Source organism: Helianthus annuus, chromosome 8 (genome assembly GCF_002127325.2).
Source record: "Helianthus annuus cultivar XRQ/B chromosome 8, HanXRQr2.0-SUNRISE, whole genome shotgun sequence".
In the NCBI taxonomy this organism is placed as follows: domain Eukaryota; kingdom Viridiplantae; phylum Streptophyta; class Magnoliopsida; order Asterales; family Asteraceae; genus Helianthus; species Helianthus annuus.
The window spans coordinates 127,757,103-127,770,619 of NC_035440.2; the positions used below are offsets into that span (position 1 = coordinate 127,757,103).

Sequence of the window (13,517 nt, forward strand, 5' to 3'; positions counted from 1 at the left end):
AAAATTTGACAACTGACACTGAATCGCATCAAATCTCAATTCTTTCGGCATAAACAATCAGAACTCCCCCTTTCACAAACCATTTTCTCATTAAGATTTCAAAACACTTAAGTTTGTGTTAATCAAAATGATTTTTCCGAAAATGAGTCTGTTTTACCACTTGTTTAAGTACAGGGATATGGTTCATCATTTTGTCAGTTTTCAAATGTAGACAATCAAGTACAACTTAATGTCCCTGATTTACCACTTGTAAACATATTCTCTTGTAGGTACAATCAACCAAAATCAATTTGTAGGAATGACACCTCTACACAAAATCATTTTACCAATCAGAATGCCGATTCCTGCTTCGCACTTACCAACCTGGAAGCTCTGGCGTAGTTATTCAACCTGTTAACATTCAAACACTATTCAAATTTTCATACAAAACCATCAAAACCATTAAAAACATGAATGATGCTGATTCCTGATCCACGATATAAACTTGGGATCTCCGGCATAGCCCTAAGACTATCATGGAAAACAAACTTCCATCCAAGTCTTTTCAGACTTGATGGCTTTCAACTCTTGCTCAGTAGGGTTGTATGTTGCCTTTTTAGTAGCATAAAAATCTTTAACCCCCTTTGCCTTTCCACTCAACATTTTCCCAAAAATCTTTTTAACATTCCCGTTGAATGTTTTCTCGACATCAAAATCTTTTTTCTCATTGTAAAACTGATTTGAAATCTCTGTTTTACCAACTTTCTTTTTAATCTCCTCAAATTTCAATGATGGAAACTCATCATCACTCATTGAAATTTTCTCTTCAACTTGTGGCTCTTTTGGCTTTGTGGAACCAGATTCATTGCCGACATTCACATCAACCTTTTTAGCAACCCACACTTGGTTGTCATTCTCTTTCCTTTTATAAAAATTCTTTTTTCGAACACTCACCAACCTCATAAGTTGAATTTTCAAAAATTTTAAGTCTATTGGTTGGTGGTTCAACATCAACAATTTTTTCTTTCAATTTCTGAAAAACTCCCTGTTTTGTTCTGGCGTCATTTTGACAATTCCACGCAATGTGACCAACTTCATTGCATCGATAACAAGTACGAGTCTCTCTTTGATAAAACACTGCAGTTCCATTTTTCTTCTTTTCAGCAAGAAACTCCTGGTTTGACTGTCTCTAGAATGGTTTCTTCTGTTCCTCATCTGAACTTCCACCTGACACAAATTCTATTTTTGTTTTAGAATTTTTATCATTTTTATAGTTTTCTGGTGGAACAAAGCCTAATCCTTTCTTTTTGTACCTACGATTTTGGTTAGGTTTCTTTTGAAAACCAGAACCAGAATTGTAACCCTTTTTCTTGTGTAGATGTTGTTGAACTCTTGAAGTGTATTTTTTAGGTATTTCAGTAAGATTTAAATCTTTTATTTCAGAAATATTGATTTCTGTCATTTTGAAAACCTTTTTGATCATGTCAAAGCGAACATTTCTTATTGGAAATTCTTTGTCATAGTATAATTTGTCCGAATCATTTAAAGTGTATGCAACTTCAAATGTCTCATCATCCAAATTTGCTTTCGATAATAAAAATTCTTTACTGTAAGACCGTTTAACCGACGAATTTTGACTGTTGACTGACGAATTTGACCCTCCAGACTCAGATTTTGACTCGGACTCCTCATCAGTATCCAACACCTGATCGACCACCTTTTTAATTAACTCAGACTCATGATCGGTATCGGACGAGGTAAACGTGACATCAATGTTATCTGGTAAAACGTCAGTTGTGTCGGTTTTTAGCTTTATATTGACTGCTTTCTCAAGTTGCTCCTCGTTTGGTTTTCTAGGAGAATACCCTTCCCAAATTGGAGGCAGACACTTGTTATAGCTAACAGTCGGTTTCTTACCACAATCTTTCTTCTTCTTTTGCTTCTCGTCTTGAAAAGCTTCCATACCTGCAACAGTTGGGTAAATACGATCAATGAGATAATCACAACTAGTATAGCTTAACAGTAAACGTCTAATTCTCTCATTCTCGATTTTCTCTGACTCCAACTCTTGCTTCCACTTAGCACTCTCTTCGATGTAGATATTTATGGCTTTTTGCTTTGACATCATGACCACATTCATCATCGTCAGTGCTTGTTCTCTCTCTGAGTTTGTCTTTTGGAGACCAGTTACTGTTTTGTTCAAGACATCATACGATTCTTTCACATAGTTGAGATTAAACAGTAACTACTCTTTCTTCTTCTCATACTCAGCAATTATCTCATCTTTTGCTGCACATTCCTTGCAAGCTTCCAAGCATTTCTCGCAAGGTTTGACAACTTCTACAATCTTCTCAACCTCGATTGTTTTCACAACTTCTATCACCTTTTCTCCTTCTTCCACTTTCTCAGCTTCAGACATCATTTCTTCACTCACCAGCTCAGTTTTAACATTCTCCTCAGCAACACTATCATCATTTTCATTCTGAACAACTTCTTCAATCTTCACTTGTTGTTGTTCTTTAGCAGCTCATTTCTCCTTCAGTTTCTCTATCCGTTCTGCAAAATAAAAATGAAAACTTTCAGGAGAAAGATGAGATTTAGCAACGTTAATATGTTTCTCTTCCTCATCATCACTGCTACTATCAACTGGTGACTGATCAAATTGTACAGACTTTTCAGAATCAGCATCTGATGAACCAGAATCAGATGGTGTTTGATCAAATACAAATTCTTTTTCAGAACTAACAACATTTTAACACACTCATCTGAACTCACTGAAATTTCCTCAACATTTTCTGAAAATTCATCACTACTTTCTGAATTTTCATCAGATGTAACAGACTTTTCATCCTCACTCGTCATATTCACTCCAATAGACTTCATCCAAGTAGCAAACATGTCTGGCTCTCTGACAATCTTGGCGATGAAAGCCTTGAACTCTCCTTTCTCATCAACAAACATATCCCAGCTAAAACCTTCAGGTAGTCTCTCATCATCTTGATCAACTATACAGGCTTTGCTGTCTGGAGATATGTAGTTGTTCCAGCTGAAGTCCACTAAATACGCTCTCTTTGAATCTTCGATCTTCCTACCATGAGCCGTCTGTGAGTCTTGTGATTGACTAACTTGCGGATAAATGGCTTTCCGATAGTAGTCATCTTTACCGAATGGATTCTGAGCACCGCTAGCTTCTCTGTTCTTGCACTCCCGCTTGAAATGTCCTTTCTCCCTGCATCGAAAACAAGTAACTTTAGATTTATCAAAGCCTAAAGTAGATACATGAGCATCAAGAAAGTCATTTCTTCCGGTAATCGTTTAGAATTTTTCAGCACGTCGAAGAACACTAGCGAGACACCATTTAATATCCATCAGTTCCATTTCTTTGGCGTCTATTTGGTCGTAATCCTCTTTGGTAAGCATGGGATTTCCGATTCGACCAGCTACAAGACCCTCATAAGATAACAATACTGAACCAAGTAAAGCCATGTGGTCTTTAGCAGTGTCTTCTGAAAAGCTTTGACCTTCTGGGAGATTTAGAGCTATGTTACACTGAATCACATATCCATTTCCTGTCTTTGTCCCCTGAGACTGAAAGCTTGTCTTTGACTCTTTGGGATTGACACTCGGAAATGATGAGAACCCACTGCTGCTGTTGCCCGATCCCTGATCAGCTTTTTCTGATGAATCCCCAGCACTGAACGCAGTTTGAATTTTCGGACTACTCTTAGCTTCAGGAATTGGAACACTGCCTTTATAATACATTTTCACATCCTGTTGACCACTGGGACTGCTCATCCTAGCAATCTTCTGTTGTTCCAGGTCCTGACTCTCGATCTTCTCTATGAACTGAGATATAGTTAACCCATCATAAACACCTGTGTTTTTCAGAATCATCAGATAGGTTCCCCACTCTTTCTGTGGAAACGTATCGGCTAACTTGTCCACCCACTCCTCACGATCTTTCTTAATGCTCAACATCGACATCGATCGTACTAGGTGACAGTATCTCTCAATCAGCTTCTTTGTAACCTCTCCCGGTAAGCTGCTAAACAGATCAAATTCTTTCTTAAGCAACGCTTTCTTGCTTTTAACCATATTCTCACTACCTTCAAACTTGACTTTAAGTGCATCCCAGATTGTTTTTGCGGTTTTGTCATGCTGAAGTAGAATAAAAATGTCTTCCTTGATAGCTTGTTGAAGCAGACTAATCATCATCTTTTCTGCTTTGTACATAACACGTTCTTGATCCGTGAATTCTGATAACTCTTTGTCAACCTTCAATTCTGTTTGAGGTAACATATATTTCTTCAATATACTCTCCCATGATCTAAGATGATTCGCCTGAACCCAGTTCTCGAATCGATCTTTCCACCCATAGTATTCTTCGATACTCATCAATTCGGGGGCTTTTGGGTGGTTCCTGTCTCATTCTCTAAGTTCATGGCCTGAGCAATTGCAGCTGGAGTAGACGGTGTTTCAAATGCGTTGTAGAATTCTGAATCCATGATGACTTGGCACAAAATTCAAAATTAGTGACAAATAAGCGAAACTGTTTGATCACACAAGCGAAACTGCTGAAATCACTAATAAGCGAAAGCAGAAACGATCACTGAAGCGAAACCCTTTGATGACCTGATAAGCGAAACTAGAAATGTGCACTTAAAGCGAAACTGTAGATGTCAAATAAGCAGAACCTATAAAAGCGAAACATCCAAACAGTTTCTTGAAGCGGAACAATTAAGCGGAACCTTAATATCTCTGAAGCGGAACCTCAATTATAGGTCGGATAAGCGAAACAGCACTGCAGTTTGAAGCGAAACAAGACAAGCGAAAACCTCAGATAATTGTCCTGAAAAGCGAAACTACTTTGCAAATTGAAGCGAAACTACTGATATTTGTCTGAATAAGCGGAACAAGTAAGCAGTTTAAAGCGAAACTGTCAAATGTCACTTGAAGCGAAATATGTTTCGAAGATAATTTGACCCATTTTTTGTCCGAATTTTGGCATGAAACTTTCCAGGATTTGTCTCTGATGTATTGCGCACAAGCTGAGAAACTTTGATCCAATTCTAACCGTGAAAACTTTCCGAATTGACAAAAGACGATATAGAAGTAAGAAAACAAGATGAAATCCAACTAATTTCTGTAGAAAACCTCCTCCCAAGCTCTGATACCACTTGTAGGATCGTATTTTGACCCGATTGAGTCGATCAGAGATTTTCTTCTACGTTTCAGGTGCGGAATAACAAGAAATGTAGATAGAAATAGCTTGCCCTTCACTTTAATCTACTGCTTCATTGATTTGACAACGATTACAGCTCAAACGTCACACCGGCAGCACCTTGGTATGGAAATTACAAAAGTTACCAAATGATTTCGCATGTTGGGTATTAATAGAGATGATGTTTCGCTTCAAGTGACAAGATCACACAAGCGAAACCTCCTATACCATTGAAGCGAAACCTCTACATATTGACCCTATAAGCGAAACCTCCCTATTACATTCATACACTCGCCTATTTTCTCATACATTTAGCCCTAATCAATACAATGCAATATATGACTCGATCCAAGACGAAATCAACAGATGTAGTGCACCAACAACTAACAGTAAACACACATATGGGCAAGTGCACCCATCGTGGACGTAGTATAGTGTTGGTAAGATACCGAGGTCTTCCAAGGACACAAGAGCTTTTAGTACCGGTTTATCCTCAACGTCTAATCAAATCAAAATGTTAGAAAAAGATTTTTAAACTAAGAAAATAAAACTAACTAAATGCTGAAAAATAAAATAAAAATAAAAACAGATAGACAAGATGAATCACTTGGATCCGACTCGTGTGTTAGTATAACCTTTGATTATTTTCGCACTTTTGCACTTACTTAAGAGATTATCTTAGTTATTGTAGTAGGCCCCTCTTTTGAAGGCGATGTTACCCTCAACCCAGTAGTTTGAGTTAGCAAGGATACAATCCTAAAGGGTCGGATTATTGAAAGATAATTAATTAAGTTATTAATGCAAATTATGGTAGGCCCCTCTTTTGGAGGTGACGTTACCCTCGACTAAGTAGTCTGAGTCAGCAGGGATACAGTCCTAAATAGCCGGGTTATAGTATTAATAGTAGTTAACTCATGAGGGGATCAAAGAGTTTGGACCCCCGCCATCCAATACCTTTGGGTATTGAAGGAGGTCCTACTAAATTTGACCCAGGTCGCTTGTAGGACCTCTAAACGCTGAACAAGGGCAAGACCCTTACCAAACCGTTCCCTTAACCCCCGACTAGGTAGCCAACAAACCTCCATATAGACCGTGGAGATATGAATGGTGAAAATCTTTTATTTTATATAGACAGTAAAATAATGCCAAGACACCACAGACAAACGATAAGGAAGAGTCACCTCCAACATAAGCAACTAGTTATTAAAGTCATTAATACAAAACCAATTAAAAGTGCAAAAGGTTAAAAATAAAAAGTATTATACTAAACACATGTCTTCACCAAGTGATGTAAGAGACTTAGGCAAACATGGCCTTGATTGTCAAGAACTCTTACGATCAATCTTGGATCCCGAGACGAGTCACACACTCTATGATGGACAATGGATGATGGAGGTGGATGATGGTGTTGTGATGGTGGTGGGTGGTGGATGAAGTGTGAGAGAGGTGGTGTGCCAAGGTATGAGTTGCAATGAATCCAAGCACTCCTATTTATAGGCTGAACAGAGGCCTGGGCATGGCCCCGTGTCCGCTGGGCACGGCCCCGTGCCCGTCTGACACTATCTCTCTTCATTAATTGTAATTCGCAATTACAATTAATGCGCCTGCAGTACTTTGGGCACGCCCCCGTGTTCACTGGGCACGACCCTGTGGTGAGCATTAGAAGCTTCTATAGGTTTGTCTTTTCTGCTGCTTCTTGGGCACGGCCCCGTGCTCGCTGAGCACGGGGCGTGTTCAGTCTTCTGCCTTCTCTATTTTGCTTGGGAGGATGCTGTCGAGGGGTCGGGCAGTCCACTTTTGTTCCCTTTCTTGTATTTATGTTAGATTTAGCTGTCTTTTTGCTTCTTTTGTTAATTTGAGCTCATTTAATCCTGAAAATACAAAAGGAAGACAAAAACACACTTTTTTCCAACATTAATACTTAAAAGGGTTAGTTTTATGCCTCATTTGATGTAATTTATATGTTGCATTTTACACACATCAAATATCCCCACACTTGAATTTTTGCTTGTCCTCAAGAAAAACTCTTTAATATGTGGCTTACACTCCCAAATGGAATGGGTAGAAGAGAAGGTTTTTGGCTTGTCATAGAGTGTCGGGAATCCAAGATCTTTATTGGGTTTTATTTTTATTTATTTACAATCCTATTCGTCATGATTTATTAGAAACTTTTCATAAGGTAAATTATTTATTAAGGCATAACATGCCTTTTTTTAAAATTCCATTTATATACAAGTTCACATACCTCAAGGGGGAAGTCACACAACACTCGACCGAAGGTGTATTTTTAGTGAATCACTCGAGAGCGGCATGGAACTTATTCCTACCATTAGCTTGCCAAGCAATCAATCCTCCTCCTTTTTAACTTTATACCTTTGTAAATATCAAGAGGACTTTTTGGGTGAAGGGTTAGGCTTGGGCTAAAGGTGGGTGGTTGGGTTAGTGGTTAGTAGAAAAGGGCGAAAAGCGTAAAAAGCGCCGATTTTCGTAAAACATTTTGTTTTTGTGACTTTTTATTTTCAATGAAGTATTTATTCAAACAAGCTTTGTTTGTTTATTTCTAACTTCATTGTAAAACATGTTTTTTTTTTTCACACGAAGACCGAGCTTGTTACTAAAATAAAAGGTAAAAATAAAAAGGGTTTTAGGTGGGTAAAAAAAAAGTTTTAGGTTAAGAAATGAAAAGGTTTAGGCTCAAAGGGGTTAACTAGGGGGAATTTTTGGGTAGGTGAAAGGAAAAATAAAAATAAATGGTGTTGAAAGAAAAATGGTTAGTCATAATTCTTCCATCATTTACTTACTTGGGTTTAAGTTGGTAAGGACCGGGAATGAATTGTTGTGGCAAGTTCTAGAGTCGTAAAAACCAAGCGGCTATTCACACAAGAAACGAAAAATGAGCATTTAACGTAAAGATGTATATTTGTATGCTCAATAAAGGCTCAAAACTCACTTTTGTGGGAATGGTTTTTTTTTTTATGTGATCAAATATATATAATCAAATTTTAACTAAGCTTTTCATGTCGTTTCATAATTTTCTTATGTTGGTTCTTTTTATCACGACGCTATCGGTTGTAAACTTATAAAAATATAACCTTGTTAGTCTTAGAATTCCCAACTTAAACTTATACAAGTAAAAAAAATGAAAATTTTTGAAAAAAATTTGGGGTGATTAACGGTTCCAATAGAGTTTTGTGTAAGGCTTGTTATTAGAACTTGCAAAATTAAAAAATTTGGGGTGATTAGCGGTTCCAATAGAGTTTTGTGTAAGGCTTGTTATTAGGACTTGCAAAATTCAAGGTTTTAACATCCCCCCCCCCCACACTTAAATTACACATTGTCCTTAATGTGTCCCAAAAACAAATTTTTAGGTTGATTGAATATGCAAAATGGTGTTAAAAACAAAATTTTAGGTTACTGGCAGTCTGGGCACAGCCCCGTGGTGATCGGGCACGGCCCCGTGTTCAGGTGCCAGTAACAATAATTAAGGAAAAGAAACAGAAGCCTGGACACGGGGGCGTGTTTGGTGAGCACGGCGCGTGTCCAGTTACCTAAACTGGGCATTTGTCTGCAGGATGTTCAGCACGGGGCCGTGTTGGCTGGGCACGGCCCGTGCTGAGCTTACTGTAATTGAGAAGTTGTTGTCGGATGGCCTTGTTTTTGTGCATGGGGTTATGTTTCTCGTTTCCCTTGTCATCCTTGACCACCATGAGTGTGTTTTATTTCTGCAAATTAAAACTAAAAGATTAAACTAAACTAAGGATAGCTCCGCGGAATGCCTCCGTGGTGCACCACGTTTATAAGGGTCCTTGGCTAGACCCAAGGTGAGGTTATATATTTTCTGAGTGGGATGTTTTGCATCCCATGTTGCACCGTCGGAGAGCAGCATCCAAACTCGAATCAATAACCTTCATGTAATTGACCGGGTCATTGTCCTCTTTTTTCTTCCCAACCCCGAATTTTACTTCATTATCCCCATATTTTAAAGTAAGCATTCCGTCATTCATGTCCACCACTGCTTGTGCGGTGGCGAGAAAGGGTCTCCCTAGTATGAGGGGGACTTCGGTATCTTCTTCCATATCAAGTATGACAAAGTCAGCCGGGTAAACGAAATTGTCCACCCTGACTAGGACATTTTTAATGACACCTTGTGGGAATTTGACGGATCGATCAACAAGTTGTATACTCATTTTTGTAGGACTCGTTTTTCCTAGGCCGAGTATTTTGAACATTGATGCGGGCATGAGGTTAATGCTAGCCCCAAGGTCGGCTAGTGCATTACGAACGGGGGAGTCCCCGATCGAGCAAGGAATTGTGAAGCTTCCGGGATCAATTTTCTTTTGGGGGAGTTTGTTGAGTACGAGGGCGGAGCATTCTTCGCCTAAGTTAACTAATTGCAATGTTTCATTTTTCCTTTTATGAGTGAGGAAGTCCCTCATAAACTTAGAGTATTTAGGCATTTGAGTTAGGACATCAATAAAAGGAATGTTGACATGCAATTGTTTTAGTAGACTTTTAAATTTTGTGAATTGCTCGTTGGTCTTTTGACGGATTAACCTACCGGGGTACGGAACCGGAGGAGCCTTGGTGGGCTCTGATGGTGGCAGAGTAACTTTCTCTTGATGGGGCAGTGATGTGGTCTCCTTAGTAGGTAATGGCCCTTCCGCGGTACCCACGGTACGGTTCCGTAAGGTGATGAGATGTACTTGCGCCTTTGGGTTTGGTTCGGTATTACTTGGTAACGCGCCTTGTGGTCTCTCGGAGAAATTTTGGGCTAGTTGACTTATTTGTTTTTCGATGTTTTGTATACTAGCTTGTTGATTTCTAAAATTTGATTCTAATTGTAGAAATCTATCCGAGTTTTTCTTTTCGGTGTCGGAGATAAGGCGAGATATAGTATCTTCAAGCCTTTCTCGTCCACCTTGTTGTTGAGGGAAATTTTGTGACTCATTTCTTTGTTGTTGAAAGTTGGTTCTTTGATTTTTTTGGTTACTACCATTGCCGGTTTCTCCCCAACCAAGGTTAGGGTGGTTTCGCCATCCTTGGTTGTAGGTGCCCGTTGGAGGACCCAACGGCCTAGGTCTATTATCAATGTAGTTTACCGATTCTGTTTGATCATCCGTTTCTTTCATACAACTCCAATTTTCATGTGGCCCACCACACCCCTCACAAGCCATAACCGAGACTGTTTTTGTCATTTCTAACTTTTTAATTTTAGAAGAAAGGGCCTCGATTTGGGCTTGTAAAGAGGTGCTTTCATCAACCTTATGGGCGCCCGGGGCAATAGATTTATTGCCTCGGGGAGTGTGCCACTGGAAATTTGGTTTGAGCAATTTCCTCAATTTGATTATATATTTCATGCGGGCGTCGATTACCTAAAAGTCCCCCGGAGCTAGAGTCAAGTGTTTGTCTTGTGTGTGGCAACAACCTATTATAGAAAGTGGATACTTGTTTCCATGTCGCAAGACCGTGATGAGGACACTTTCGCAACAGCTCCTTGAACCTTTCCCAAGTTTCATATAAGGATTCCCCGTCCTCTTGTGAATAAGTATTAACTTCAGTCATTAATTTAGCCGTTTTAGCGGGAGGGAAATACTTATGTAGAAATTTTTGGGCTAGTTAGCTGGGAGGGCGTTAAGCCAAGCCTTTGCTCGGTCTTTGAGTGAAAACGGAAACATTCGGAGGCGGATGGCGTCATTTGATGCTCCATTGATCCGAAAGGTATCACATATTTCTAAGAAATTAGTAATATGTAGATGGGGATCCTCGTCCGCAAGCCCATGGAAGGTTGCGGAGTTCTGAAGCATCTGTATCAAATGCGGCCGAAGTTCGAAGTTATTGGCTTCGACATTCGGTGCATTGATGGCGGCGCCGAGATTACCTACGGTGGGTCGTAGATAATCCATGAGGGTACGTTGGTCCGCCATTGGAAGTGGGTTCCCCGAAACTCTCTCTTGGCTTTTAGCTTTTAGTCTTTTTCTGAGAAAGCGTTCGGGCTCTTCTAGAGGTTCTTTTATGTCTTTATTAGAACTGGAGCTCATACACTACGTAGAAGTGGCGTCTGGTTCCAAGTCCTGCAACAAAAACAGAAAAGAATATTGGTTAGAAGGTTCACCACGGCCCCGTGCTCAGTGAACACGGCCCGTGGTCGGAGTTACAGTATTTGTTTTCTGGATCCCTGTTACTGGAGAGTTGGACACGGCCCCGTGTTGCACCGACACGGCCCCGTGATCAGCCTTCTGTAACTCAGAAAACTAAAAACTGCCAGTAATACTACTGGGCATGGCCCGTGTCCGACCAGGCACGACCCGTGCTGAGCTCTGCAGAAGCTGAAAAATTAACAAAATCCTAAAAAAAATAAAAAGAAAATAAAAAAAATGATTAGGCCGTTGATTCCTAACTTTCTTAAAATCCTTGTGTCCCCGGCAACGGCGCCAAAAAAACTTGATGCGTGCTAGTGTGTATATATTTTTGGTATATATTTTAAGCCCTTTTTACACTTTTTAGCCAAGTTTTAAATTTATAAAACACAATATTTACTAACACTAAACACACATATGGGCAAGTGCACCCATCGTGGACGTAGTATAGTGTTGGTAAGATACCGAGGTCGTCCAAGGACACAAGAGCTTTTAGTACCGGTTTATCCTCAACGTCTAATCAAATCAAAATGTTACAAAAAGATTTTTAAACTAAGAAAATAAAACTAACTAAATCCTTAAAAATAAAATAAAAATAAAAACAGATAGACAAGATGAATCACTTGGATCCGACTCGTGTGTTAGTATAAGCTTTGATTATTTTCGCACTTTTGCACTTATTTAAGAGTTTATCTTAGTTATTGTAGTAGGCCCCTCTTATGAAGGCGACGTTACCCTCAACCCAGTAGTTTGAGTCAGCAAGGATACAATCCTAAAGGGTCGGACTATTGAAAGATAATTAATTAAGTTATTAATGCAAATTATGGTAGGCCCCTCTTTTGGAGGTGACGTTACCCTCGACTAAGTAGTCTGAGTCAGCAGGGATACAGTCCTAAATAGCCGGGTTATAGTATTAATAGTAGTTAACTCGTGAGGGGATCAAAGAGTTTGGACCCCCGCCATCAAATACCTTTGGGTATTGAAGGAGATCCTACTAAATTTGACCCAGGTCCCTTGCAGGACCTCTAAACGCTGAACAAGTGCAAGACCCTTACCAAACCGTTCCCTTAACCCCCGACCAGGTAGCCAACATACCTCCATATAGACCGTGGAGATATGAATGGTGAAAATCTTTTATTTTATATAGACAGTAAAATAATGCCAAGACACCAGGGACAAACGATAAGGAAGAATCACCTTCAACATAAGCAACTAGTTATTAAAGTCATTAATACAAAACCAATTAAAAAGTGCAAAAGATTAAAAATAAAAAGTATTATACTAAACACTTGTCTTCACCAAGTGATGTAAGAGACTTAGGCAAACATGGCCTTGATTGTCAAGAACTCTTACGATCAATCTTGGATCCCGAGACGACTCACACACTCTATGATGGAAAAATGGATGATGGTGGTGGATGATGGTGTTGTGATGGTGGTGGGTGGTGGATGAAGTGTGAGAGAGGTGGTGTGCCAAGGGATGAGTTGCAATGAATCCAAGCACTCCTATTTATAGGCTGAACAGAGGCCTGGGCACGGCCCCGCTGGGCACGGCCTCGTGCCCGTCTGACACTATCTCTCTTCATTAATTGTAATTCGCAATTACAATTAATGCGCCTGCAGTACTTTGGGCACGCCCCCGTGTTCACTGGGCACGGCCCTGTGGTGAGCATTAGAAGCTTCTATAGGTTTGTCTTTTCTGCTGCTTCTTGGGCACGGCCCCGTGCTCGCTGAGCACGGGGCGTGTTCAGTCTTCTGCCTTCTCTATTTTGCTTGGGAGGATGCTGTCGAGGGGTCGGGCAGTCCACTTTTGTTCCCTTTCTTGTATTTATGTTAGATTTAGCTGTCTTTTTGCTTCTTTTGTTAATTTGATCTCATTTAATCCTGAAAATACAAAAGGAAGACAAAAACACACTTTTTTCCAACATTAGTACTTAAAAGGGTTAGTTTTATGCCTCATTTGATGTAATTTATATGTTGCATTTTACACACATCAAATATCCCCACACTTGAATTTTTGTTCGTCCTCAAGCAAAACTCTTTAATATGTGGCTTACACTCCCAAATGGAATGGGTAGAAGAGAAGGTTTTTGGCTTGTCATAGAGTGTCGGGAATCCAAGATCTTTATTGGGTTTTATTTTTATTTATTTACAATCCTATTCGTCATGATTTATTAGAAA

General features: G+C 39.6%; 1 non-coding gene across 1 annotated transcript; it reads left to right on the forward strand.

Moving 5' to 3' along the window:
* The first annotated feature begins 10,661 nt into the window (after positions 1-10,661).
* Positions 10,662-10,768, forward strand: LOC118481480. Its single transcript, XR_004865689.1, has one exon. It is a non-coding gene; the product is annotated as a small nucleolar RNA R71 (small nucleolar RNA).
* Positions 10,769-13,517: the final 2,749 nt, after the last annotated feature.